Raw genomic sequence first — 26702 nt, forward strand, 5'->3', positions numbered from 1 at the left:
GAGAGGTGTGTAGGTACCGGAAGTACGATTTCCGCTGAAGGATACCTGTTAAAGTGATAACACAATTAGAAAATTATACTATACGTAACATCTACTGTCGTATAATTAGAGACAGAATTAGTCTTGCACATCAGTTTGTACACATTTAATATCCCGTACTATATAAAGTCCAGAACAAAGTGTATATAAGGTCGACACGAACATCGGCAATTAAATGGGTATACGAAACATTATTCGAAATATGAAATGAAATAACTCACATTTTATTGATATTAACAATTATATCTCAAAATATCTGTGTCTTTAAATGTATCTTTATTTCTGCGACAGTGACACGATTTTATAAAATTATATCGATACAAATATATTGACGGTGCTCTTATAAATATTTATAAGAGGAAGATTCTTTTCTCTCTGGTTACGTATAAGTATATTTATAGATATACGAAAAATAAACTCTACATTTTATATTGTTTAGCTATTTTATGAAGTTAAAAAATTATACTGCGCTTAAAAGAATCGATGTCGGTTTACGAGGTTGTGGATCGCTGTTGCAGGATTAAAGATAAAAGCGCTGGGAGTCATCCCAGTGTGTGTATGTGTATGCAACATGTGCAGTAAATTCATGCGCGTAGACACATCTACGAGCAAATACGTTTATGGCAGTAATAGTAAAGATGTCAAGGTAATACGTGCCCGAATAAAATGGAAATAGGCCGTGGGTATAGGCAGACTGTCGTTGCCGGCGCTCGCACGTACGCGTTTCGCTTTCGTGTCTGACTCGACTTATCTCTTACTACTTGTGTCAAAGCTCAGATAGTCGTTATCGTAGTTTCGGTCGTCTCGTGTTTTTTTTCCCCCGCCGTTTCACGTAAAGTCTCGTAGACCTTACAATTTTACAGTTGCTCACGTTCGGTGCAACGCGATTTACGTTGCATGTCAATTTTGCAAGTGCACTCGGCGTCGGCGATTGATCACACCGCTTCGCACTTTTTCATCCCCGCGGTCGGCAACCGTGAGACACTCGTCTTTTTATAAAGTGGAGCTGAGTAGAATACGCCGAGAAGATATAATACACTTTAGAAGTAAAATAATTTGTCGTTCGCCTCTGTTTACATTATTAAAAAAAATGAAACTTTAATTTTTTTTTACTGTAATATTCTGACCAATTTTATTATTGTGAAATTATTTTGATCGCACAGTCAAGTTTCCACCTATAAACTTTGACACAAGAAGATTTTTCGTGTCTTTGGAAATGCGATGTACAGAAATGTGCCTACTATTCATTTAATACGTTACGACAGTGTATGCATTATATAGGAAATAACATGTGTGCGCATCGTTTATATTGTGCGAAAGGCACACATGCGGCGAAAAACTTCCACGATCGATAACAATTTACATGCTGTTTAGTGTGTAAAAATAGTATGTCGCGTAACGTTGTAGTAACTGCAAGACTTCCATTCGTATGCACGCACGGCACGCAGCGACAGTTTATGTCTGTTTTAAAACACATAACTTTACTTTGAAGCTCAAATTAAAATAGCACAGCCGAGAGTAGGGTTTAATCGTCTAGTTACAAACAAGCTCAAAGCTGTCGACTCATATAGCGCATTCCATTGCGGTTCACTGTTTATTGTCTCATCCTAAACAGCTGTTAAATTCCGAATGTCATATCGTATATACGGTACATTAATTAAGGCCGAATGACGACTATGTCACGATAATGGTGCCATCGGGATATGTTTACTGCATTTCTTTCAATCCTTGACATGCTAAAGGTGCATACAGCATAAACAAGCGCATATATGTACAATGCACGATATAACTGCAATGTCATCGCGTTCTCAAGAGTATTTGACAAAACTTTTCATAGTATTTTTTCTGAATAATATGTATTCTTAAAAGATATATTTTTGTATAAGAAAGAAAAAAGTGTTATGTCTTGGATATAAAAAAATTATAAAGAAAAATGTCTAAAAGTTGAAACTACAAATTTACTTTTAGTCAATTGTAAATTTATCTAATTTATGTAGTAAATTAAATTATGCTATAATATTCTCACAATGAAATTTTATAAATTTCTTGATTGGACTTCACAATTTTATTATTAATTTTTTATTTAGTATAATTATATTTTCTATTTATTGAATATATTCATAAATTATAATTTATTTTGTTTCTATATGAAGAAAATCATTTAAAATCATTTCTTCAATTTTTATTTTATCTCTGCGAATCTACAATAAACAAGTTTACAATAGACTAAACCAATCTCTACAATAAATTAAACCATAATTGTATGGTTATTTTTTAATTATATTAATTTGAGGAAAAAGCGAAGAATATTGAACTAATTGCTCGTTTCATTTGTATGCACTTTTAGTTTTTAAATGCAAGTTTTTTCATCACACGTACGTACGCAATTGTCAGACATGCTAACAGTGTTTCCTGCATTGGAATGCATTCCCGCATTTTTTGCATTCGCGAGTTCAATCGATACGTAAAAAAGGGGTGCCTACACGCGTGTTTTGATATTTAATCGCGTTGCGTTGAGTATACATGACGGTAAATGTCCACAATGCGCATCGCAAAGGTCACAGGTCGCTACGTGGCACTGCGGTCTTCGTCAGACCGTGAAAGCCGCAGCAATACTTCAATCGTGAATTTCCGCACTTACATCTCTCGCGCATTACGTTCTTTTCGATCACGCGAAAAGTTTTAGCAAGAGATTTATATTACGATTTCCATATACTGATGTTGCGTTCTTCCAATACTTTTTATCGATACGTTTTTAGATTTAATTGCAATAATTGCGATGTAGTGCTGAGATAAATATGATACGGCATCGTTTAATGTTATAATTAATAATTCTTTAATAATTCTGTGACAATTATCAAATGAATTATCATTTCTCGATTTCATAATCAACCGACTGAGAATACCATTACATGGAACATGAATTTCATACTGCCTACTTTCCAGTCTTTTACTTTCAGTATAAAAGAGTTAAACACCCTCCATTAAATTCTGTTTACCGACCAAGCGGTGAGATTCATTACGTCATAACGTGTTTATGACTTAAAAAAATGTCTCCTCTCGTACGTAGAATACGACTCACTAAACATTCAACGAATGGAATTCGATACGGACGGATTTTGGACCGACTGATAATAATACTACACAATGTTACATACTGCAGAAATATTAATTGTCGAACATTTGCGCCGCGGCGAATTTATGTCCCCGGATTCATCACGACTTGCAATAAGATAGCGACTTTGCGTGCCGCTTGAGCTCGCGTAGGTGCTACTTTATGTCTTCCCTTCTACATAAACGATCTCCCACATTTTCTCCGTAACTTTGCTTTATTGTAAAATTTTTTGCTGCCTGTTGGCTCAATATAAGAAATGACGATATAACACTTGGTTCAATAACGACGACAACGGAAAGCAATTAGTCTGTCAAGAAGTTCAAGATTTATTTTATTAATATCCGTTTAATTTCTTTTATTCTTTGGGAATAACTACTTTTCTCCTATATATAGGATAGAGAACGTATATACTTAAGTAATACTTAAGTAAAATTAATTAAATTGCTTCTACAATTAGTTACAAAATTATTTGCATGCCTAATACAAAAAAATAATTATCTTCTATTTAGAAATCGAGATGTATACATATATATTTTATATATAATATATATCCCTGAACTGTCATCTATCATAAAGGTAAGAAACTTCAATATTACTTTCATATGCAATAAAACAGGATTTGCCGCCTAATTTATATGAATTATTTTTTTATTAAATATAAATTATAAAATCATGTTTTATTATATATGACAAAATAAAACTGTTATTGAATATATTACAGAATAATTGCTATAAGTTAAATCGCAAATCATGTTTTATTGAAGTAACATTGAAGTTTCTTGCTCTTATGTAGATGACAGTTCGGGGATACTCAGATATCGAACGAACAGCGGGAGACAATCCGTTTCCAACATTCATCTCTTAGGTCGGATTCTATTGTCGCGAAATGCGATACAGCGATCGTAGATTAATTCGATTTCCACATAGTTTTGGTCGATTGTGTAGAAAACAACTATAATTAGGATTAAATACAGGGTATATACAGCATGTTACTATACAGTTTTCCGTGCGTGACTCACACAAGATAAGTACGCTTGATAATTTATTGGCGTGCTATTTTACATTTTACGCCACAACGTGAATTTATTGTTATTTAACAAGTTTTCCGCTAGATTATCGGATAGACAAATTGAAATATTCCTCTCTTTAACTTTTTAGGGACATCCCATATATCTTATAAAAGTAGCGTAAATAAATGCTCGTAAGTAACACATTTAAATGGAGAATTCAGACAATTTTAAGAAATCTTATTAGAAACCTTCTTAAGCATTGGAAAAGCTGAAATTGTTTCCCTGGTTCTTTCGAATTTGTTAGGAATTTTAAACGTACTCACCTGCCGGGACGCAGTCGGGGTTGGCGGGTCGGAGGGCTCCTTCTGCTGGCCGATCTGATTCTGCTTCCTCCTGGCCTGATTGCCGGCCTGACCACCCTGCGTGGAGCCGACAGGCCCGCCACCGCCGCCCCATTTAATCACGTGGGGGCCCGAGTTGCGACGCGGCGGCGGGCCCAGTCGCTCGACCGGCTCCTCGGGTGGCGAGCCGAGGGTCCCACCTGCGGGCGGCGACAGGAACAAGTGAGTACGATAGCCGTGTCCCTGGTGCTCGTGATCGCCCATCGACGACGGAAAGTATCCGAATTCCCGGCTGCGTCGTATGGGTCCCGTACGTACGCCGCTGACTACCGACTGGCCGATACCGCCGCGCACCGCGCCGAAACGCGTCGTCCCCGTCTGGCCGTACGAGGCCCCGCTGGTCCCGTAAGTAGTGGTGCCCAGGGCGGGCCGGACTTCCCCTATTCCTCCTCCTCCTCCTCCTCCTCCACCTAGTCCTCCGCCACCACCGAGCCCCTTCTCGCCGAAGTTCTTGCGGAACATAAGATTCATGACTGACTTCGGTGCACGATCTCAGGTAGCTGTCGGCGTTATTTCTCGTGGTGTGTAATGTGTGTTATTTTTTTTTCTCGGCTTTTTTTTACTTCTACTCGACCATTCGATATACGCTTGGTCGATTCGACGAGTGCTCGAGGATGCGCGTGGAAGAGAGGCAGTGGTGGTGGTGGTGGCGGTGCGCGACAATCACAAGAGGATACAAGGGTGTTTATATAGCGGTTTTTTTTTAACTCTTTCCTAAATCTCGTTAAACGATTTCGTGTTAGACTTTGCAATTTCTCCGGTAAGAGGTTTCTCTTTTTTGTTTCCCTTTTTTTTTTCATACGACTCTGGACACGTTGATATCCGTTTAACTCATGATGAAATATACTACGAATATAACGATCTTGACACGTTACAAATGCCAACAACTTGGGCATGCGACGTCGCGCTCGAGCACAGAAGAAACCGACGTGATGCAACGTCGGACGACATTGGGGTTGGGGATTTAAACCGTTCGTGCGATGGCACTGACAGTGAACCCCGGCAGCGAATGGTCGGTGCACTTAACTTTTACCGACTTCCTGCTGCCGTATAGTTCTAAAGCACTCACGTAGAGCTGATCTAGGTCGAACAAGAAGAATGATAACGATCTTTTACCGCGCGATCTTGGTTGAACTTCACGAAGGATAATCGACACTTGACCCCAAAATTCTGAGAATTAGTAAAATCTACGCATAATACATGTACGGTTAAAATTTATTTTAATTAAAAAATACCGAATTTGAGTTTTAATAAATACTTTTGTCAAATTGTGATTGTATCAGCAGTATTGTAAAAATAAGTGCAGCTTTTAAAGTTGTGCACTGATAAATTTTCATATTAGGTATTTTAATATTTAAAGATGAGTATACGCAATTATTACTGACTTAAATTAATGAAAAAATATTTCGTTATTAATTTCTTTTATTTTTAATTTGGTAATATGAAATAAATATTAGAAGGAAGATCGAGAGAAGAAATTAAAAGAAAAAAATTAAAAATAAGATGTTAAAAAAAATTATTAAAAGGAAACATAAAAAAAAGGGAAAAGACCTTGTAGAAGAAAGCTCTTAATTAAGTAAGATTGAAAAAAAAAAGATTAAAATTTACACTATGTTATACCCATCTAATTTAATGCATGTATACAATCTTTTTTCTATGAAAATCAAGTTTTAGTTAAAAATTTGAATTTTTGAAATTGTCTCCTCCTTCAGGAATTTATATTATTCAGTACCTGGAGTAGAACCAGGTCATCTTAAATCCATTTTTTTCAATCATTTTCGCAATAATTTGGACGATAATTTTCTTGAAATTCTGTATAGAAATGTATTTATAAGTTTATATAACTTTTTATATTTTCACAAATTTCACTGGCGCGTCCGTGGCGGACAAGCGATTATGAAAATCAAAACATATTGTACGCGATTCAAAGAATAACTTTTGGAATTTGAGACAGTCGCAATTCGTCTTTTGAATTGAAACAATGCTTTATTGCTCATGCGTACATCTTCCACAAGTTGACAGACTTGATGAAATCATAAAGGGAAGTCCGTTAGTTAAATCAAGATTATCGGATTGGATCAACGATAATTTTACTGCGCAAGACAGTCGCACACATCCTTTTACACTCCTGTTTGTTGATCCATAACGATATAATAAAGTTCGCGTTATCACTGCGGTTATCAGAGTCCACTGAGATATTTTTAATATTTGACAGCATTAGATATATTTTTTGTTTTTATTAAAAATAATTCACACTATATAATATTTAATTGTTTATATATTTTACACTTAAACTTGTTTTGATTCAGACTTGTTGAATGCGCGACATTTTTTCAAAAAAATTTCAAAAAATTAAACTTTTAAAGAAATTTAAATCGACTTCAAGGATGCACAACGTTGTCGGATTAAAAGTGGCATGAGTAACGCGCGCGTCAACTAACGTTTGCCTCTTCGTGGGAGAACTGTCTCGTCGCAGGAACGGCACGAGCTTTAATAGCGACTCTCTCGATTGATTTAAAGTAGACTGCTTTGTCACGGTAACGGCATAAATATAGGTGTGTGGAAACAAGAGATCAGCTTTGATTCTAATGTTCAGTATTTTACTTGATAATGACAAAAGTAGGAGGATGCAATTTTGTATTGACTCGTATTTCTTGAATATTTTTGGAGCAAATTGGCTGCACTGCCAACAAGATTTCCTACAATCTTTTGATGAATAAAATTTCATCATAGCTTAAAATACGAATCGTTATTTTCAAACTAATATTAACGATGCGCTGATGACGCATTAATTTTAACAGTGTAATTTAAAAATCGTTATATTTGAATGGAAATAGTTTTCTGTAAGGAATTTAGCTGCAACATTATTTTTACAATACTTTAATTCTAATAGCATTTTTTTAAATAAGCAAAAAATGTTTAGCAAAACATTCGATTCGGTATTCAAAGTTTATGTTTTGAACGACTTTCCAATAGCACACACGTGCCTCACAGATCGATCTTACTGTTCTAGTATTCAGGGATCAATTCTTTGATATTACTTGGAAACGAGATAAAGTTTTTGCAGCTTATAACTTCCCTTTAAACGCGCGCCTTTAATCGCTATGTATACGACAATTAGTTAACGAGGTAAATGTCTCTTACTATTTCATTTGATCTATAGCTAGTAAAGAGGTACATGTCCGTGAGTTTATATTAGTTATTGAACTCTCAAAGCAAGACTGCCGTTTCTATTGCTTATGTAAAATTGTTGCGATAAAAGTGACATGGACGTCTTAAAAAAACGTTAGAACATCTAAATGGGAAAGGTTTTCTAATAAATTTCGCTACAGCATTATTTTTATATCCATTTAATCTTAATATTTTAAAAACATTTCGAAACATTAAAAATTAGAAACATGATATAAGATAAAAAATGAGACAATAAAAAGTTTGAAATTGTTGACATATATTTTTAATTTGATATATTCTCTAACGACGTATAAATTGTGCGCGTGCAACTTATTGATTTTTAGTATTCTAAATAAGTTGTGTAAGAATATCTACTTCGTTTGTTTAAAGCAAGCAGAAATGCTGAAGCGGGTGATCCAATTGTCTAAACGTTTTAGTCACTAATTACGTGCGAGAAAAACAAATCGCGCGAATGCTGCAATGCTGTAACAATGAACTACTAGAAATTTATCTCACTGGCTTCTACAAAATTCTCTGATCTCGTTCTACTATCGAGTCACGTACCGTGGAGAAAGTTTTCAACTTTTCTTGGCAGTAAAGCAAGTGCCGAGATCAAGATTTATCCTTGGATTTACCCTAAAGCGCGTATGCAGTGTCATTACTGTCATAATGTGTGTGCTGTAAAAATATATAAAACCATAGATACATTAAGAATGGTTCTAATCACTAGTCGTCATTATAATCGTTAATTAAATGTTAAGTATTAAACACGAAATATTAATCACATTTTAATTATTCCACTCATCCAAATATTTCAAAGTTCAACACCAGGTTGATTTAAATTAATTCAAGATTGAATCACTTTAGTGTTAAATCATAAGTCGAATGCTTTCTTTTAATTTTTATTATTTTAATTAACGTGTATAATCTTACCAATTATTGTTTCAACAACCGCATTTTGAATAAAACTATAATTCTGATTGATTATTTTAGTTGCATCATGACTTTTATTTTTTCTAACAATACAAAATGCACAGTGCGATTTTTTTTTTTTTTACTTTCTCGAAGAACTTTGCGCAGTCAAAATTCACAAATATTTTCTTACGAAAGCTCGAGCGTTAACTTGAACGATTGCGGCTTCTGAGGGAAGCGGTCGGTCAAACCCCATGCAAATTTCGAAGTCTTACACGAGGGAAGCAAGCGAGCAGAGCTGTCTCCGCGATAATATGTGAGTGTACATGGACAAGGGCGAGACGGTCGTCTATCATCGCTGTCGGAATACCATTACGAGCGAGACAACACTGACATAAAACTCACAGTTGATTAAAAGCTATAATTATACATATAGGGAACGCGATCCAAAGATTCATGAATATTTTGTTTACGACATAACGAGAACACAGTGTGCGACAAATGAATGCACTGTTATGCGACGAGAACGAAAAGCGAGGAAATGGATAGAAATAATCGATGGGTAATTCCTAGTTGATCCGTACTAAATATTCAGACAAGAAAACGTTCAAATCCGCGATATAAATGATGAAAAATATTGATTCGTTGTGCGTAAGAAAATTATAAAATTATAAGAAATATATTTTTGTGATATATAAAATATAAAATGCGCAGTTATGCGTTGTGATAAAAGCGAACGCGTCGCTTTAATTTGTCGAACGTTCGATCTTTCGTGATAAAAGGGTGACGGAAGGTTATCTTACGCATAAACTGCACGGAATTTATACCGCGATTATGCAACACGTCGGGGCGAAAAACAGCGTCGTTATTGGTATAAAAGAGCGAATACTCGGAATGTCTGCTTTGCTTTTGTAGATCGATGGCTATATCTGAAATATTCACAAGAAACTTGATTGGCGTGAGTGCACAGCCGCGCGTTACAAGGATAAAGCAATGGAATAATAGAAAATGACGGTTGTTAAGAAACTTTTTCCTTTCTATTTATGCTTCCAACAGTTGGTGACTGCAGCGTTCGCCCGAAGAGTTTTAAAACTCCGCGCGTCGCACAATTTCACGTTCATTTCGCAAAGCGAAAAGATATATATCATTTTCGTATCGGATATATACTCAACGGCATTGAATCCCGCGTTTGCTTGATTTATCGGAGACAGGCCGAGGAAAAATAAAGTCACGATAGGCAGTATAGCGGCATTTATGAAACATGTGTTTCGTGCAGCCGGTCGATTTTCGTATTGTAATATTCACACTACACGCGATTGACGGCAGAACGAAGTTCGGATTCGGGCGTCTTTTTGCGGTGACGCAAACGAACGTCGGTCACGCCGTGACATTTGGATCGGTTTCGTACTCCTGAGTACCGCGGCACTGAGGAATGTTGCCGTAAAAGTGGATTTTTATGCGAGAGAGTTTTAGCTCGGAGGTTCTTAAAATAAAAATACAATTTGATCTTGCGATCTCCGGCGAAAGTTAGCACCGCGTGCGCAAACCGCCATCCCCGCAATTCGAGCAATACCGCGCGAAAAATTCAAGGTAACACTAATCACAGAGATCTCGAGATGACGAGGATGATCGGTGTCGCGCTGGTACTCGCGGAACACGTGTTCCGCCCGCGGTAGATCGATATGATGCCTCGTTGAAATATTCACACGCGCGACACGGACGCACGCACTCTATTATCGCGACAGGCGGAATCACGGGGTGACAGAATGACAGCGCGTATAATGCCGTATCGATATACATTGCAGCGCGGGATGAATGGGGTAGGCTTTTTCTGTGCAGAGAGAAAACACGACTTGGGATTTGAGAGCAGAGCACAGAAACACTCACGACACACACGTGTTTTAGCACGCGGTAGATCGATACTGTATTGAAATATTCACTGTGTAACCGCGATGTGTGTCGCGGTCGGCGATACGTCAAGGTCCCTCCACGAAGGTTATTATCTCCGACTCGTCCGCTGGCTTGCGCTTGATCCAGACATGCGATGCCAGCTCGATGGCACAATTCGCCTTTATGTATGGTAATTCGAGTCGGAGGACGGGGGAGGGGGGGGGGGAGTTTCGAAGACGCACTCGCGGTGTTGGCCCGTTCAGGGGTGTGAAAGCGCGTTCCTTCGCGTTAACTCTTTTTGAAGAGCGCGGAGAAGAAACAGACAGACAGAAAGGGTGAGAAGCGGCGGAACGAATGGAAGCTCTCCGGCGGCGCACACTTGGTGAACGGCACCCTCGCACTGAGACCGTGCACGAGGCGTCGCGACGCTCCCCAGGGCCGAGGAAACCGCGGCCCCCCGCGACGCGCCGCGCGGCTAGAGGCACGTGGGAGTTGCTACCTGCGATGCCCTGCCTAATTCACGACTCGCGAAGTAATTGCTCTCGTGCAGTGCAGGTTTCGATATAGTGTCTCTTTGTTGCCGGAGGAACGACTGAGCTTTATTGCGCGTCGTCGCATTTGGCGACCGTCATTAGCGACGATAATATCTATTTTAGAAGCACTCTGGCGCAGGAACTTTTGAATGTTCGCGGTTAAATGCATTTTTGTCTCGAATCATATGTAATATGAAGTGATGCTGTCATATTCGCTCGAAAAAAATATTACTCTACGAACGTGGATGATTTTCATTTCTGGCAGCATTTCTAATTTAAAATTAGAACTCTCGTGATGTTGAAAGAATTTCCAAAAAGAAATTTATATTATAATAGTATTTTTATCAAATCTTGTGCATCTTAGTACGTTTTATTGAATTTTAACGAATTATATTGTACAGCAAACAATATAAAAGAAATCTTCATAATGATTATAATCGATAAAAGGGAGAGCGAGTATGTGGAGAATAGAAGAAGGACGCATCGTGAATCTTCACTAAATTAGACTCTGACCGAAAACATGATTTCAAATTCACTAACGTGCAGGTGTTTCTTATCACGCTCGTAAAACTACTGACCAGTAGATAATGTCGAGCTCGTAAATATATTCGAATTATCTCTTTCACGTAGATATCTTGCATTTTCTTCTAATCAACTTAAAGATTTTCGATAAAGTTTTATATCCTTTATAATTTCAAACAATTTTGAATACAAAAAGTATATAAAAAGCAATTTATAATATTATATTTAATTTATTTTTAATATGTAGGAATGTTCAGAATAAAATAAGAATTGATATAATTCGATCCGTTAAAAAGGTAAAACATCTTTTTTAGAAGATCGTTCTTTAAATGTTATTTATAATTTACGATATTTTACATGTTATATGTGAGTAATGGCGAATTAACGTACGATTATGTGTTTATTTGCTGACTAGATTTTCGATTTACAAGCGCATTGCCCTAAATATCCATGGCATTAATTATAGCGCTAATTACAGAAATGTTACATATTGGTATTGCGATCATCTGCGAAGCAACGTTTATTGTACTGTCAAAAGTAAAAGTTTGAGAAGAAACGGTTATCACAAACAGAAATTGCGAATTCTTTTGCATGTTGCAGAAGTCTCTCATTAGCGTCGCTGTTTCAATTCTTGTAAGACCGTGAGTTGTGATGAACAAAAGTATTCGCAGTGCTTGCGGAATATAAAATAGTTCGACGTGTACCTTCACGAAAATTAATTTATAAGACAAATGAAAGAAACGAGTAAATGCAGTGTGTCGCCTTAACAGAGTATCGCTTTTTACTGGATGTGTAAAATAGAAGTAATTACGTATTGTTATATTCGAAAGTGACAGAATGAATATAATAATTAGATTACTAGAATAATTAAAATGTAATTCTTTTGTCATTATTATCCAAATAGAAAATTAAAATTTCATAATTAAAGTGTAATTTTGATCTAATTATTAAGTGCACATAAATATCTTGAATTAAAAACATATTAATTAAGTTGTTGGACAATAATAATGATATCTATTTTGCATTATATCGGCAAACGTAACACTGGCGGGTAATTCTGGTCACGAATCCAGCGGCAAAGACTTCTATTTTTCACCACGAAATTGGTAGTTTTCTGACGTAGTTTCATCGTAGTTTTCAGCCTGCCAAGAATCACACAGTTTGCGACTGACAGACAAGGCTGACTTTTTTTCCCTGAGAGATACGTCTTTCATGGGTCAATAGTTACAACGACACAGCATGCATGTTGAGAGAAAGAATCGAAAGCGGAAAACGCCCGCCGCATCCAACTGCTCGCGATTGTTGCATTTTATACTTCAAGTCACCGCGACTTGGCACGTTTACCGTCCAAATAAGACAATTCACATTCCCGAATGTGTGTGGCTAGACGTACTCCAATTTATCTCTTTCAATTAGATACATCATCATCTCCTTGTTTTATTCTACTTTTTATTGTATTATCTCATTTGAATCTACTTGCTCTTCACCTCAATTCGTGCGTTCTCTGGCATGAGATTACAGAGAATCGTAGATTACTTTTGTAGATTAAACTTACTTTAAATTGACAGACATAAACGGTTTTCTGAATTTAGACGATTTGACGATGCGTTTGGCTTTTCGGCTTCGCGATCGCCTCCCACGATCGAACTCTTTCGAAGATAAAAATTCGCCGTGATATTTATGTTTACGCGTCGCGACACAACACTGTATATTTATTCTTGGCATACGTTTGAAAACTAAAATTACCGCGAGTATTAATAGCGAGACGGCGATACGATAGGACTATGAATACCTCAAGGTGTTCGACGTGACAGACGACTCGTGCTGGCGTAGATCGCTTGGACGGAAACCATCGATTTGGAAGTGTCATAACGAAAAATCGATCGACCTCGATTAAGGGATTTGCTGGAGCTTGTCGCGCAATTCTATTTTGACACTCTAAATGGTTCGCGAGGCATTTCGACACTTTCTCCATGTACTTTATTCAAATTTGTATATAAAACATTACCTTTGAAAGTATGGGGATCTTCTATCGTACCTTTACATCTCTTTTTCTTGATTTATATCGGGTAATTGTGAAGTAAAAAATTTAAAAACATTTTTCAATAATTTCTTTAGATAACTTTTAGAAAAATATTTAAGATGTAAAGAATATAATAGAGAAGGTTTATATACGTAAATTTTATATGCAAATATGAAAAAAGTTACATCAATAAGCATTATATGCTATTTACAAGTAAGTTGTACTATCACTGATCGTTGAAAAAATCTATAAATGAGAAAATACATTTGAAAGATTATTATATACGCGCGTTCGCTTTCCGGATCACGACACATTCAGAATTGCGAGTACAACATCGATTAGATTGCAGCTTGCGTGCGTTCTGTAACCTTGTAGACCTGGCATCATCCTGTGACTTACTATATCTGATGGAATAGCCAACATTTTTAGGCAATGCAATAGATATATACTTTGAGTAAAGAGCATATCTCACGCTTCTTCGTATATCGTAATTTCGAAATGGCTAAAAGCTGCTTTAATTAATTACTTCGTGAAAAGGCAATAATGGATCGAATCCATTACTTGATTGCGTCTTTTTGACCGATTTAACAATTACTATTTGTATACGAAATAAAATTGTAGCATAAAGCTTCGGTAACTGGCGCTTTTTTAATTTTGAACTTGAAAAGAAACAAAAGAAACCCTATACGTATTCGTTCCCGATTATTTTACTTAAGAAATTATTTTGGCACCGGTAAAGGAATTTAAACGTCATATTTTTTAATTAACTCTTTCTGAATTAAGGAAATTTTTATCGTTGTAGTGCTAATTCACGTTTACATTCATTAATTATGAAACCACCTGTGACATATTTGGCACACATCTCAGACCACAAATCTGTCCAATCTGTTTTTACGTGTATTCATTAGAGAGATATGTATATCTATAAATAACTCCTAAATGAACTCGCGCGCGATTTTTTTTAGGAAATTTAATTTTATCCTTCTTTTCACGGAAGGATATATTTTTTTATATATATGAATGCTATCGATATATTGAGTACAATGTATGATACATTGTTCAAAATAGTAGAGTAAAAAAGTCATATTTCTTAATCAAATTTACCTTTATTTTTTTCCATAAATGCGAATAAGAAACATATGTATTGAACGTATAGTACATATAGAATTGGTTTATAAAAAACGGGAATGTTATTACATTATTATTTAAAATAAAAAATGCATTCGTCACATCTTAGCAAAATGAATTTTCTTGTTATCTATCTTTGTTTTTTTTTATTAAATTATTTTATAATTAAATAATTAATAATTATTATTTTATATTAAAACAAATAGTAGTAAAATTATTGCAGATAGTAAATAATGCGAAAAAATAGTGTTTAGAAGTTATTGAGCGGAGATAGAGTGTCTTCTTGTATGATGCTCGATTTATTGAATCTAATGGTTATATATATGTGAAATAACCTTGATATTTGATATCGTCGCACGATCTGATTTGTGATCGACCACAAATTTATCATTTCACTCTGATCGTTGTGAGAGCATTAGGCTAAAAAAATAGCAAAAAAACACATTGCACGTTTTTCAGTCCATGCAGATTTTAATTTAAATTCCGTGTCATGACCTTCAAGGCAAATTTGTCACGGTTAATACGCAATACCGCGCTTTCAATTAAATTCTATTTTCGTGTCTTGTTCAAAGACACTCTGATTTACTGGCTCTTGCGTAAAACAAGCCGAATAAATTCCTTTGTTCCCTAATTTTAACTGCCAAATTGTTTTCTGATTTAAAAATTAGTTTAAAAAATTTTTTTGCTTATTTACTCGAGACTGAAGTAATAATGTTTATTTTAATTAACGTTTTTCTTTTACTTCGCTAGAAAGAATATTTTAAGAAATTGTTTAAATATTTTGTTTAATATCTTACACAATTATTAAACCGACTGAATGTAAACAGCTTAACATACAGTGGCATATTAAAGGCCCACCTACATAAGTCGCAAAACGCAAACGCGAACATTTCTCTCTTTTTTTCTTTTTTTTTCCTCCACGTTTGCGTTTGCGTTGTGCGTTTGCGACTTATGTAGATGGGGCTTAAAATGCAATCGGACGCGACTAGACTATCGCGATAATGGTGTATAAATACATAAACCATTATTCTCCAGATGTTGGGAAATATATTTAAAATTTATGCTTATAGAGAGTATATCTCGGTGAACCATGCAAATCTCGTCGGTTTTAGAGAACTGCCGGTTTGCAGTTCTCGATCTTAAATGCATGCGTTTGAAATTTGGTTAATGTATATATAAAACATAAGCTGAAGCGCGGCAGGAATACTGTTAACCATTGCCTTATTTTGCAGCGTATAATTTATAAAGAAATAGTTATTAGATTGCGCAGTTTAAATGTTTAAATTTACAAGTAATTTAAATGATTGATAGCGTATATTGTTCATATATTTGTATTCTTGTTATATGAAAGTTCTCATTGCTTTAGCTTAAATTTGCGAACAGAATGTGAATATTGTGCAAGCCGCGATAAGTTTCGCAGGCTTCACGTATCCCTTGGCAATCATTACTTGCTCCATTAAATTATTATTCAGGCAGCCTACTTATTTAATATCTTATCAAGATCATTGAATTAATTTAGATAGATGAATCTAGTCATATAAGTGACGCACGTATACGGAGAAAATTTTCTTTTAAAATTTACCCTGAAAATCATGTTAATCGTGAGACAACATAATATTTCGGCAAATTTTATGTGATTTTCTCTGTTTTTTTTTTACTGTGCACTACAATAAATTTGTTGTAGCACATATTTAAAAAAAATAGTGAAAATTACATAAAATTTGTTGAAATGTTATGTTGTCTTACGATTAATATAATTTTCAGGATAAATTTTAAAATAAAATTCTCTTCGTGTACAGATTTATTAAGTTTAATATACTTTAATACATATCTTAATCAAATTTTAAATGCATATTATGATGATTTTTATAAAAAAAAGATATACTATAAGATATATGTGTATGATGATATTAATTGATAATACTGAATATGCAGGAAGATAGTATTGCTGACACGCGATTGAGGTAATGTTAATCACTATAATGCCATTATAAATTCGCGAATGCTAATTAGCTCGTATTTATTGCATCTAACTGAAGTTTTTCACTCACGGACGACATGTGTCGACAAAACATGCTGAGGTTCACTCGCGAAATTCACGTGTCTGCATGTCGAGGGTAAACACGTCGCACTTGACGAGGTGCGATAATTTATTCGCACATAAAAAGCTCTGGGGATCACAGGGAATTATTTAGCGAGGCAATTATGCTTGTCCTTCGAACTTCATTTTATGACATAGCCGTCAACACATTTTGAGTTTTATGAGATCCGCCAACCCCATTGTCATAACACAATTTGGAAATAACGCATATTACTTCAGTGCAACCAATTTTGAGGTTTTGAAGGAATTAAAACTTTAATGCAGGAATGGGAAATGGTGTAACTGTAGAACTTTAGTTTTAATTAGCATTATATCAACAATGAATATTAATTTATAATGCATTCTAGGTAAATTATAATAATAGAAATAAAATATAATAATAGTGATTATAGAACGTATTACGAAATATAACAATTAGTCATTAATATTATTGTAGTTTTTTAATGACAAAAAAGTAAAATCTCTTTGGAATCTAAAGTTCCGAATTTCTTATCTCATTTTTAGTAATATTGAAACAAATATTTAAACATTTTTATATAAAAAATAATTTTCTAAGAAGACTAATAAACAAACTAATATCTCTACAATTATTTCATAAAAATTAATGATCATTTAATGATCATCTTTAAAAATAATGTGCAGATAGTTGTAAGATTAAGAGTTTATCGCTTGTGTCGTTCCCTGTTGTGATTGTAGAAAAACAACACCGCAAACAGAAAGTGTAATTAATCTACGAACACTCTGGTTAACGCTTTTCATTCCACGAAACGCTATAAATCTTATCGCGCAAAAAGTACATGTGAAATATGCGCAAGAATGCAATTTTAGTAAAAATTACATAAATACAATCGTACGAGGAAATATCGGAATACTAATCGGAAATACTAATGTTTAACTGTCTTATCAGAATATATTTAAAATATTCGAGAATCATCAGAATTTACAACATTAAAATGATGTTCAATTTCCTAATTTTGAAACACTACATAATGCAGTTAGGGAATATGTAAATTTAATATGGGATATCGTTTTATTGAATTTATAAATCGACACCCTTGCTTTAATTATAAAAAGTATCAAAATAAAAGTGATCTCTGCGAAAGTGCACTTAATCTAAATGTTATGAATATTATAATGAATAAAACAGTATTAATTTTTTGGGGGGGCCGTTTTATTAATATTAATGATGTTTACGTTAGGATTACGGATATTATAGATTGCATATTCAATGACAAATTAATTATTGAAATATAAATATCGAGAGATTCGTTATAGAGTGTTATAAAGCCATTCCAATTGTTCGCATATGAATAACTGATTCTCTCTTACGTAAAACTGACTGGCTATAACAATTCGCGTTAAATCGCTTTTCGTTTTATCGTTTATCATTAATCATTTATCTCTCATTGAACATTATTTGAACGTGTTATTTTCGTAATATCTGGTGCAATTACATCTATTCGGTGATTCTGATTTTAATAGATGATCGTCCTTATATATTTCGATACGAAGCGTTGAACAACAGTTGTATAAAAATTGATTAATACTTTTATTTTGTATATTTTAAATTTACACCCATTGATACGCGATTATATTTGAATGTTGCTTTGTAATTAACTCGGAACTACATCGGAGTCATGTCGCCCTGTGTATCAAGTCTCGCAGGAGCTACATCGAAGATCGATCACGAGCACCTGCTTTTAGTTTAATGCTAATCATTATTGATTGCATTATGTAATTAAATAGGTTATTGCGTCCTATTAATTTTAACAAATGTATTATACATAACTCTGTATATATAGGGAAAAAATACGATAAAAATGAAAGGAAACATAAAAATCTTACAATAACTTTATACATACGATAAAAATATCTCCAAACTATTTTATTTAAAGACAGTTCTTAAAATTTCTAAAATTGTATATAGGATATTATCAGGCCTATTTATACAGAGTACAAAAATTTATATTGGCAGTAGAGAATAAAAGAAAAAGAGCAAAGACTATAAGTGATATCGATATAGAATTACTCACCTGTATCGTATAATGGGCATGGTACGTAGGCGTAACGTTGCTCGGGATATACAACGGACTTATTCCTCTGTCCGCTTGTCATCGTGGCGAATTTGGTCACGTATTGCAGGAGCTTGTCATAGAAAAGCAGGAAGGTCGTGCGGATTATTGTTAACGAAGGTTGCAGGCACAGTTGGCCTTTAAGGTGCCTCTAAGAAGCTCCTTATCAGCGTCGACAGGTAGCAGGTAGCTTCGATTTTACCCGAAGGTAGTTACAGGTGACTGCATCCTGCGACGACTGTCCACGGCGCTCTGCATCGGCCGATCGAGCCACACCGGCGAATTAACTAATTATCCCTGGGCACCGTCTCGGTGCCAATTAGTAATACTGCCCCTCTGCTGAAAGCCGAGTGAACACGTCGTCGCTTAATTAACGCTGAAATAATTGGCTGAAGTCGTTTGTGGCTCTTCCTTTCTTGTTCGTTCTTGTCCGCGTTTCGTCGCTTTCTGTCACCACGTAGACGTTTTACCGCATCCGTCTTGCGTAAGACATGTACAGATATTATGTCGAGTGACTACATTCGCTCTTTGATTAATTAGAGCGTGAACAACAATAATTGACAATTTTTTAATTTTTGTTAGAGAATGTACATAATTTTGCAAATCTAAAATAAATAAAAATATAATCTACAGTGATAAATTTTTAGCAATAACAACATTTAATTACAAGCATTTCTATTTCTCATTAACAGTATAAATTAATTAATTATAATATACTATCCAACACTTGAATTAAAAAGATCCGTTGCACGTTTAATTCATTTTTTTAACAATTCAAAGAAGGTAATCTAAACTTGATTTTTAAAATTTTAAGATTAATTTTCTTTCGAATTCTTAAAGAAATGGATTAGATTACTATTATTATTTTGATTGGAAATTTGTTTATACCGTAATTTTTTTTTCCCTTATAAGTAATTAAACTTTCATACCATCTATGAAAATTATTATAACAATTTATGTACCACTTTAGATTTGTATATAGCAAAATTTTGTACATAGCTGTTTAAAAACATTCAATAAATTACAAAATAACTGACTCGTTTCGAAATCAATAGGACGAAACCGATAAGAACAGTCATCGCTCTTTTTCCGCATAAAAATGTAAAACACAAATTGGATATAAGATAAACTGATATCCGAAAACTATAAAAGTAATTGCGTGAAATTGGTGGTTTTCAGGAATCATAGTATATGAGCGACACTCGACTCGACAGATTTCTTATATAGAATATCTTTTCAGCTGATATATTGAGAACTTTATCATTCAATTTCACAATTTATCATCTTACACAAAAACATTTTTTTATAAATAAAATAATAAAATATTTTATTATCTATTGTTAATTCGCATATCTGATTAAGCAAGTAGTGAATAAATTTAGTAGATATAATCAATAGTGAAATAAATACGAATGTGAATAGTAAATCTGTTGTAAATTGCCATATTTTTTAACGGAAACTAAAATTAGCTTTTTGTAGTTGTACTAATGAGTAAAATGTCATTAACTCACTGTAGAAATTTTATTAGCACGTTTGTATCTTATATCGTTTATGTAAAAGTTTTATATACCGTTTTGTGCATACACACATTTTACTGTACCAATATTGATATTGTAATTGATATTAATGCAGTCACATCTATCTCAATTATTTGATTTTCCTGTCGGTACGGCGAACAATTTAATCGTGATTTGCAGGATATTAATATAAATGCAGCACATACTTCCTGAATAGAAAAAAAATCAGAATCTGTTATAATTATCATGATATTAAAAAAAAAATAATTTGTGTGATCTTTAATTTAGAAGGTTAATTTAAAGGAAATCTCGATTTGATTGAAGAATGTAGTTGAACAGATATGCGTTATTTTATATTTTATGAATCGACATAATAACATTCCATATATATATCTCAAATTTTATATAGTCAACGAGTCTGCCCATTATCTCAAACAATGCACAGCATTTTTTAATTTCATTTTTTTCGTGTTTTAGCATTCTTGTGAAATTCGTACCTGGAAAGTTCTCGCGATCTAGTTCAAAATTAGAGAAATTTTAGCTTCCAGCTTCAAAGGCAGCTTTAAAATCTCTACGATCTCGCTTCTCTGTTTTGCTTATCTAGTTAACTGAAACAATCCACGCATTCTTTCGTTCTCACATCTCTTTCTCACACATTAATCTATCGTTCCTTAGATCTTTCCGAATGTCCGTAAGTTCTTTAAAGAATAGTCATCACATCGGAGTAAAATTAGTAATAAGATTAATTCTAGAGAAAATTATGTGTTCGACAAAAGAATTCTTTTGTCAAGTTTTGTAATTATCGTTGAATTTTTTAAGAACAACGATCGATATTTCGAGAGAAAGAATTCTGCATTGTATATATTCTAGACAGGATTGCTTGTCAGCTTCTTTAAAATATCTTAGAATTCTTTGAAAAAAAAATCTCAAATCGACTAACTGCAAGGTGAGACTTTCCTATAGAGCCGTGGTCCTAGAGCGGATAAATTCTCGTGGGGCTAAACGCCGCGAGAGCACCTCTCACTCTCTTGCTGGCGTTTAATCTATAAATGTACCACGTGGATTCGGCCGTTCGATTCGAGGCTTGCCTTCCGGATCAGCGTGAACCTCTTCATCGACCGCTCCGCCAACGAACACGAATATGTTTTATATATTCTCGACCGTAAAAATCACAACCGGCGTGCATGCGTGAATCGCAACGTGCGTGTCGGTACGTGCGGATAGACGCGCGGCGAACCGTCCTCTGCACGCTCCGACGCAGTACTGGACCGAATGAGGTGAAATGGAGAAAGAGAGGAGATAGAGAAAGTGTATGTATATATACATGTATGCGCGCACGAGACAGAGAGACCTAAGTGCGAAAGCAACGAAAACGGATGTTAAGGGTGAAAAGGGGGGTGCGAGGGAGAAACGCGGAAAACCGAAAGGGAAACAAAGACCCGAAACTTAAGAAGAGGATAGTTAATCGAAAGTAGATAGTAGGATAGTAGAAAGTAGGATAGAGAGAGAGAGTGAGAGATAATGCGAGGGGTGAGGGAATAGGACCGGGTAGTGAGGGATGCTGTGGTTGCGGGGTGGAAAGTCGCTCTGTCTCGCTCTAGCCCCGCCGCAGCGATGCGTCGCGGCGCGCATCATACCCCTTTTCGAGCGCCGAGCGACTAACCAACCACCACCTACCTCGCCGTCTGGTCCTCTGCCCTCTTCTCCGCAGCCGCGAGAGAGGTCCTACACCAACCACCTCCTGTTCTATGTCGCAATGTATCCGCAGTCGGAAGCAGAAAGCCCGGTGGTTTCGCACCAGCACCAAACGACTCCGCATGATCGCAACTCTTTTTTGTCACAATTTACTTTATTATTGTCGCCGTTAAACGAATTTGCTTCAGGATATTCTTTAAACCTTAATGGGATAGTAAAATTAGTCTCGACGAAACTAACAGTAACTTGAGTTGTCGTATTTAATTCGTAGTTAATAGTTAAACGTAACGGGAAATGTAATGTTTATCTTATTTTCAAAAAAATTCACAATTGATTGTACTAACTATAAGAGTTTGTTGAGCATTAAAGCGTAATTTATGATTTTAACGGTAATAGATTTTGATTTTAAAGTTATATATAGAAGAGAGTTGATATTGTACCGTTATGATTGATGCGATGGCATCAATATAATGGCATATTAATGGTACATATCGCGTTATTCGGAAAAAGTTGTTTTGAAATTTTAGTATAAAAGTGTTTTCTTAAAGACACAAAAGAATTACTGAAAAAGCTGATATGCTTATATATTCGATGTATTAAATGCCAGAAGGAAAAATGCGATTTTGCCAACACAATTTGATTTGAAGCGACGCCAGATACTTTTTTAAGCTATTTTGTAACTTGTTATTGTGAAAAGGACGAAATCTAGAAAATAGCATTGGCGACGAATTGAGAAATATATATAAATTGAAAATAACGTAAACGAACAGATTCTTGCTTGTGTTATGAGTTATTAGTTTCTTATTTTGCCGAAAAAAACTAGTTATAGCAGAAAAAACATTAATTTTGAATCCAATTTAACAAGAAAGTATAATTAAATGGAAAATATATAATTGGTTGTTACAGAAATAAATTTGAGATACATTGCAGTATATTATGTTCAATTAACATCGAGATACCGCACGATTGTCGTATTCTGATTCTGATACAGACAAGTGAATCAACTTATTAATAATTAATCAACAATTTTATTATCATAATCTATTAAAATTACAAGAAAAATTCTTGAGTTTAAAATTCTAATAATTTTACTCTGTTATAATTTTTTGAGAATTAATTATATACGTAAAAATAGAATATTTGAAATAAATTTATTACATAGAAATATTAAATATTTCAAGATAAGATCAGTTAGCACTTGACCTTGATGTTTATTTTTGCAGCTCTTTGTACAGAAGGTCGTCGCTCAATCATTTGCAAATCGACGCTCGAGCAGCTCCGTATAGCGTTACATTATTATCTCTTAATCGAGATCAATTTGCAATTATTAGATTGTACGTTTAATTAATTCGATGATTAAAAACTCATGAGCGTAACAAAGAAGTAGCAATTTATTGTTTTTTTTTTACTGAAACGTTTTTTAGATTAAAAACTTCTTGAAGATTGCAGTACATTGAATATAAAATTAAGAGAATGTAAAATTAAGGGGGGATGTAGAAGGGAGGATCCAGCAAAGTGGAACACATTTTTCAGGTACACTTCCTTTGTTACATAATATTACTCGTATAAAAAATTAGAACTCCTTATCTAAATTCGTCTTTTGAAGTTTCTTCTCTTTCGAGGCGGTTTGTTTGAATTGAAAAACAAGTGAAATATCGCCGCAATTTTACGGAGATACTTCACGCGGTCGAAGTCGACTTTTAGAATACGCACGAGGTGGAAAGTGAGCTCCTCTTAATGAAAGAAATAATTTATGTTCTTACTTGGGAAAATCTCTTGCTTTCGGTATATTTTGAATCCTAGTTCGCGAAACCTATTTAAAGTACCCTTTGCATACTTGAATTATGAGAAAACATGGTGCGAGGTATAAAAATATGCCTATAATGAATCAAAAGTGCGCTTTTAAACTTTTACACGTATTTGTTACGCGGATATAGCATATATAATTTACATTATTTTTTTTTAGCAAAACATGAAATTGAGTACAAAAATAAAAAGGGAAATAAATTCTTTTGGCGATTATATTGTCTTATAATCGTGAGAAATATTAAAACTCATTAAAAATCGCGTTGATTTTTTATGTATTATCTTTTATGTTATAATTTGATGCATACCAGAGGAACAAATGTTTTTCATTTTTTGTCAGATATTAGAAAGAAATTTCAAAATTGAATGAGTATTTAATTGAAACTTATTCTTACAAGGAGAGAATAAAATAGGGAGCAAGTTAAAATGGGAAGGCTCAGTGAGAACAGAGCATCACCAGTTTAAACGAACGGCAAGCTTAAGCTTCGACATTGTCGCGCGAAGAAAAAGGGAAAAAACATTCCGTCGATATTGACGAAGGTGCTGCAGTCGGCGACCTCGTATAGCAGGTAGCGATGAACAAGATCGTAGATATTGCGAGCGGCAATTCGCTTTTATAGCTGTTCACACGAATCCATCTAAATTTCTTTTACTACCAATCCATTGAAACCACACGATAAATTGTTTAAAGAATTGATCGAGGAAAAAATTTAGAAAGTATAAAAAATAGCAAGAGATTGCTGCAGCGGTGTGAAGTCCCCCCCCCCCTACTGAAAATTTAAAAACGGCCACTATCTTGATTGGTAATTAAAATTGTAAATAATAATATGAAAAAAGACATACGCGCATGAAGTTAACTCCTCCTTTCACAAAATATGACTTTCCGGACTCCGTCCGTAATCATAACTGTAAGCATTTGTTTGGTGGTTGTTTACTGACGTTTGGTAGTCCATTCTTGACGATTGGTAGTTGTAAATAATAATTATAAATAATAATATGAAAAAAAAGACATGCGAAATCAAGTTAGCCCCTCCACACAGCTGATTGCCACATCGAGGATAGCAAAAGGCTCTGCTTACGCATTTTGTCGATTAAAAATGTTTTATTATGCAAAGATAAAGTTGTTTTGACACGCGGGACAAGCGAATGCAAATAATACAAGCACTGCCTATGTGCATTCTCGTGCTTATCCGGCATTCCATCGCCTCTGATATTAGAACTTTCACTATTTTTCGCGTCTTGTCTTGCACGGTAGCGAGCTGTCTTCTCGAAACATTGTTGGTAGAAATACGCCAGCCGGCGCGGCGTCTGGACAAACATCGTAGTTCCTACCACATGCCTTATTTGGCATTTGGTATTTTCTGCGGTAAATAGCGCGGTATACCAGTGCACTTTGCACACGTCGCGCCGTGAGAAAAACAATATTGCATTATCGTATCCACCTCGCTGGTATCATGTCGTGTATCTGGCGCACGCGACGCGATGCGTCATTGTGTTCGCGGTAAATATGTTTGTTCTCGCGAAATATCACATTAGGTACGAGCGGGTCTAGTGCGGCCGGCCACGTCGCGACGCGCGATAATTCACGATTTCGCGCGTCGGCATGATTCACATCCTCCCAGGAGACAGAACTCCGTGACTTTGATACATTGGATGAGGCCTGTCACTAAGCATACAGAACACTACTATATCACCGAGTCGGTCTCGCTTTAGATCCCTTAAATACCGATTTGTATAATATATTCAAACGTTGGATCTTCATATAATTTGAATAAGAAAGTAACAATTCGCATATTTTCGACACAAAAAAATTGATTATAAATTTTACAAGGAGAAAAGGGACTACATATTTTCAAATGTCATGAAAAAATTAAATACAATTATATTATAATAAATATAATTGTATATTCCATACTTTTAGTATATTTGAGAACAAAAAGATAGAGGGGCAAAATTGACGCAATTACTGTTTAATGATAAGTATATTTCTCCTAACGTATTTTAAAATTTATAGAGTTATTGTACATATCGCTGCCGACGGAATCGATTCTTCGGCATCAATTAAATTGTCTTGAACAATCCATTCCTGAAAATCTGCACGCATGATTTTATGAAAATACTATATAACATGTGCGTATATATGTGTATTACCTATATATTAACGAACTAGGAACACTAGGAAAGGATTTTACTTTTGAGCAATTTTCTTAAACCTAATGAATAAAACGTTATTAACAACTGCGGCTGGTTGGAATCAACTAGTTTTAAAACTAGCTAAGTGCTTCGTAATCTCGCGTTATATAATTTTAAAAAGCGCGAAATATATTTATAAAATTATTTAATAAAAAATTCAGGTATTTCTTTTATGTAACAATTTGTTTGAAGAAAAATCTCTATAAAGGACCGTTGAAGGTTTGTCATCGCGAAATAAGTTATTAAGCTTTAGTGAAAATAATTCTCGATTAATTGCAAACATCACAGCGAAAGACTTAGTCAATTTTAAAACTAGACGTGGAATGGCCTTATGAATTAACAAGATATGCGTTTTCGGAAGAGATGCGCGTTTCGTGAGATTACGTATACGCTTATGCATACAAAAGTACAAAAATCTCTCGATGCAGTTGCGGATATAACGCATATCGTACACATAACGCAATATACATGCTCTGCTCGCTTAACATTTACTCGTGGAATATACAGTGGTGAATGATACAAATGCTCTATTTCAAAACCCTATATCTTAAATAAAAGTTTAAGCTACGTGATG

The 26702-nt window shown here is 34.8% G+C and overlaps 1 protein-coding gene across 1 annotated transcript in view; it reads left to right on the forward strand.

Moving 5' to 3' along the window:
* The window catches only part of LOC105449296 (gamma-aminobutyric acid receptor subunit alpha-1), a 116843-nt gene that overhangs the window by 3406 nt on the left and 86735 nt on the right, over positions 1-26702 (forward strand). The window lies entirely within an intron of this gene.

This window comes from Wasmannia auropunctata, unplaced genomic scaffold (genome assembly GCF_000956235.1).
Source record: "Wasmannia auropunctata unplaced genomic scaffold, wasmannia.A_1.0 LD336076.1, whole genome shotgun sequence".
NCBI lineage: Eukaryota > Metazoa > Arthropoda > Insecta > Hymenoptera > Formicidae > Wasmannia > Wasmannia auropunctata.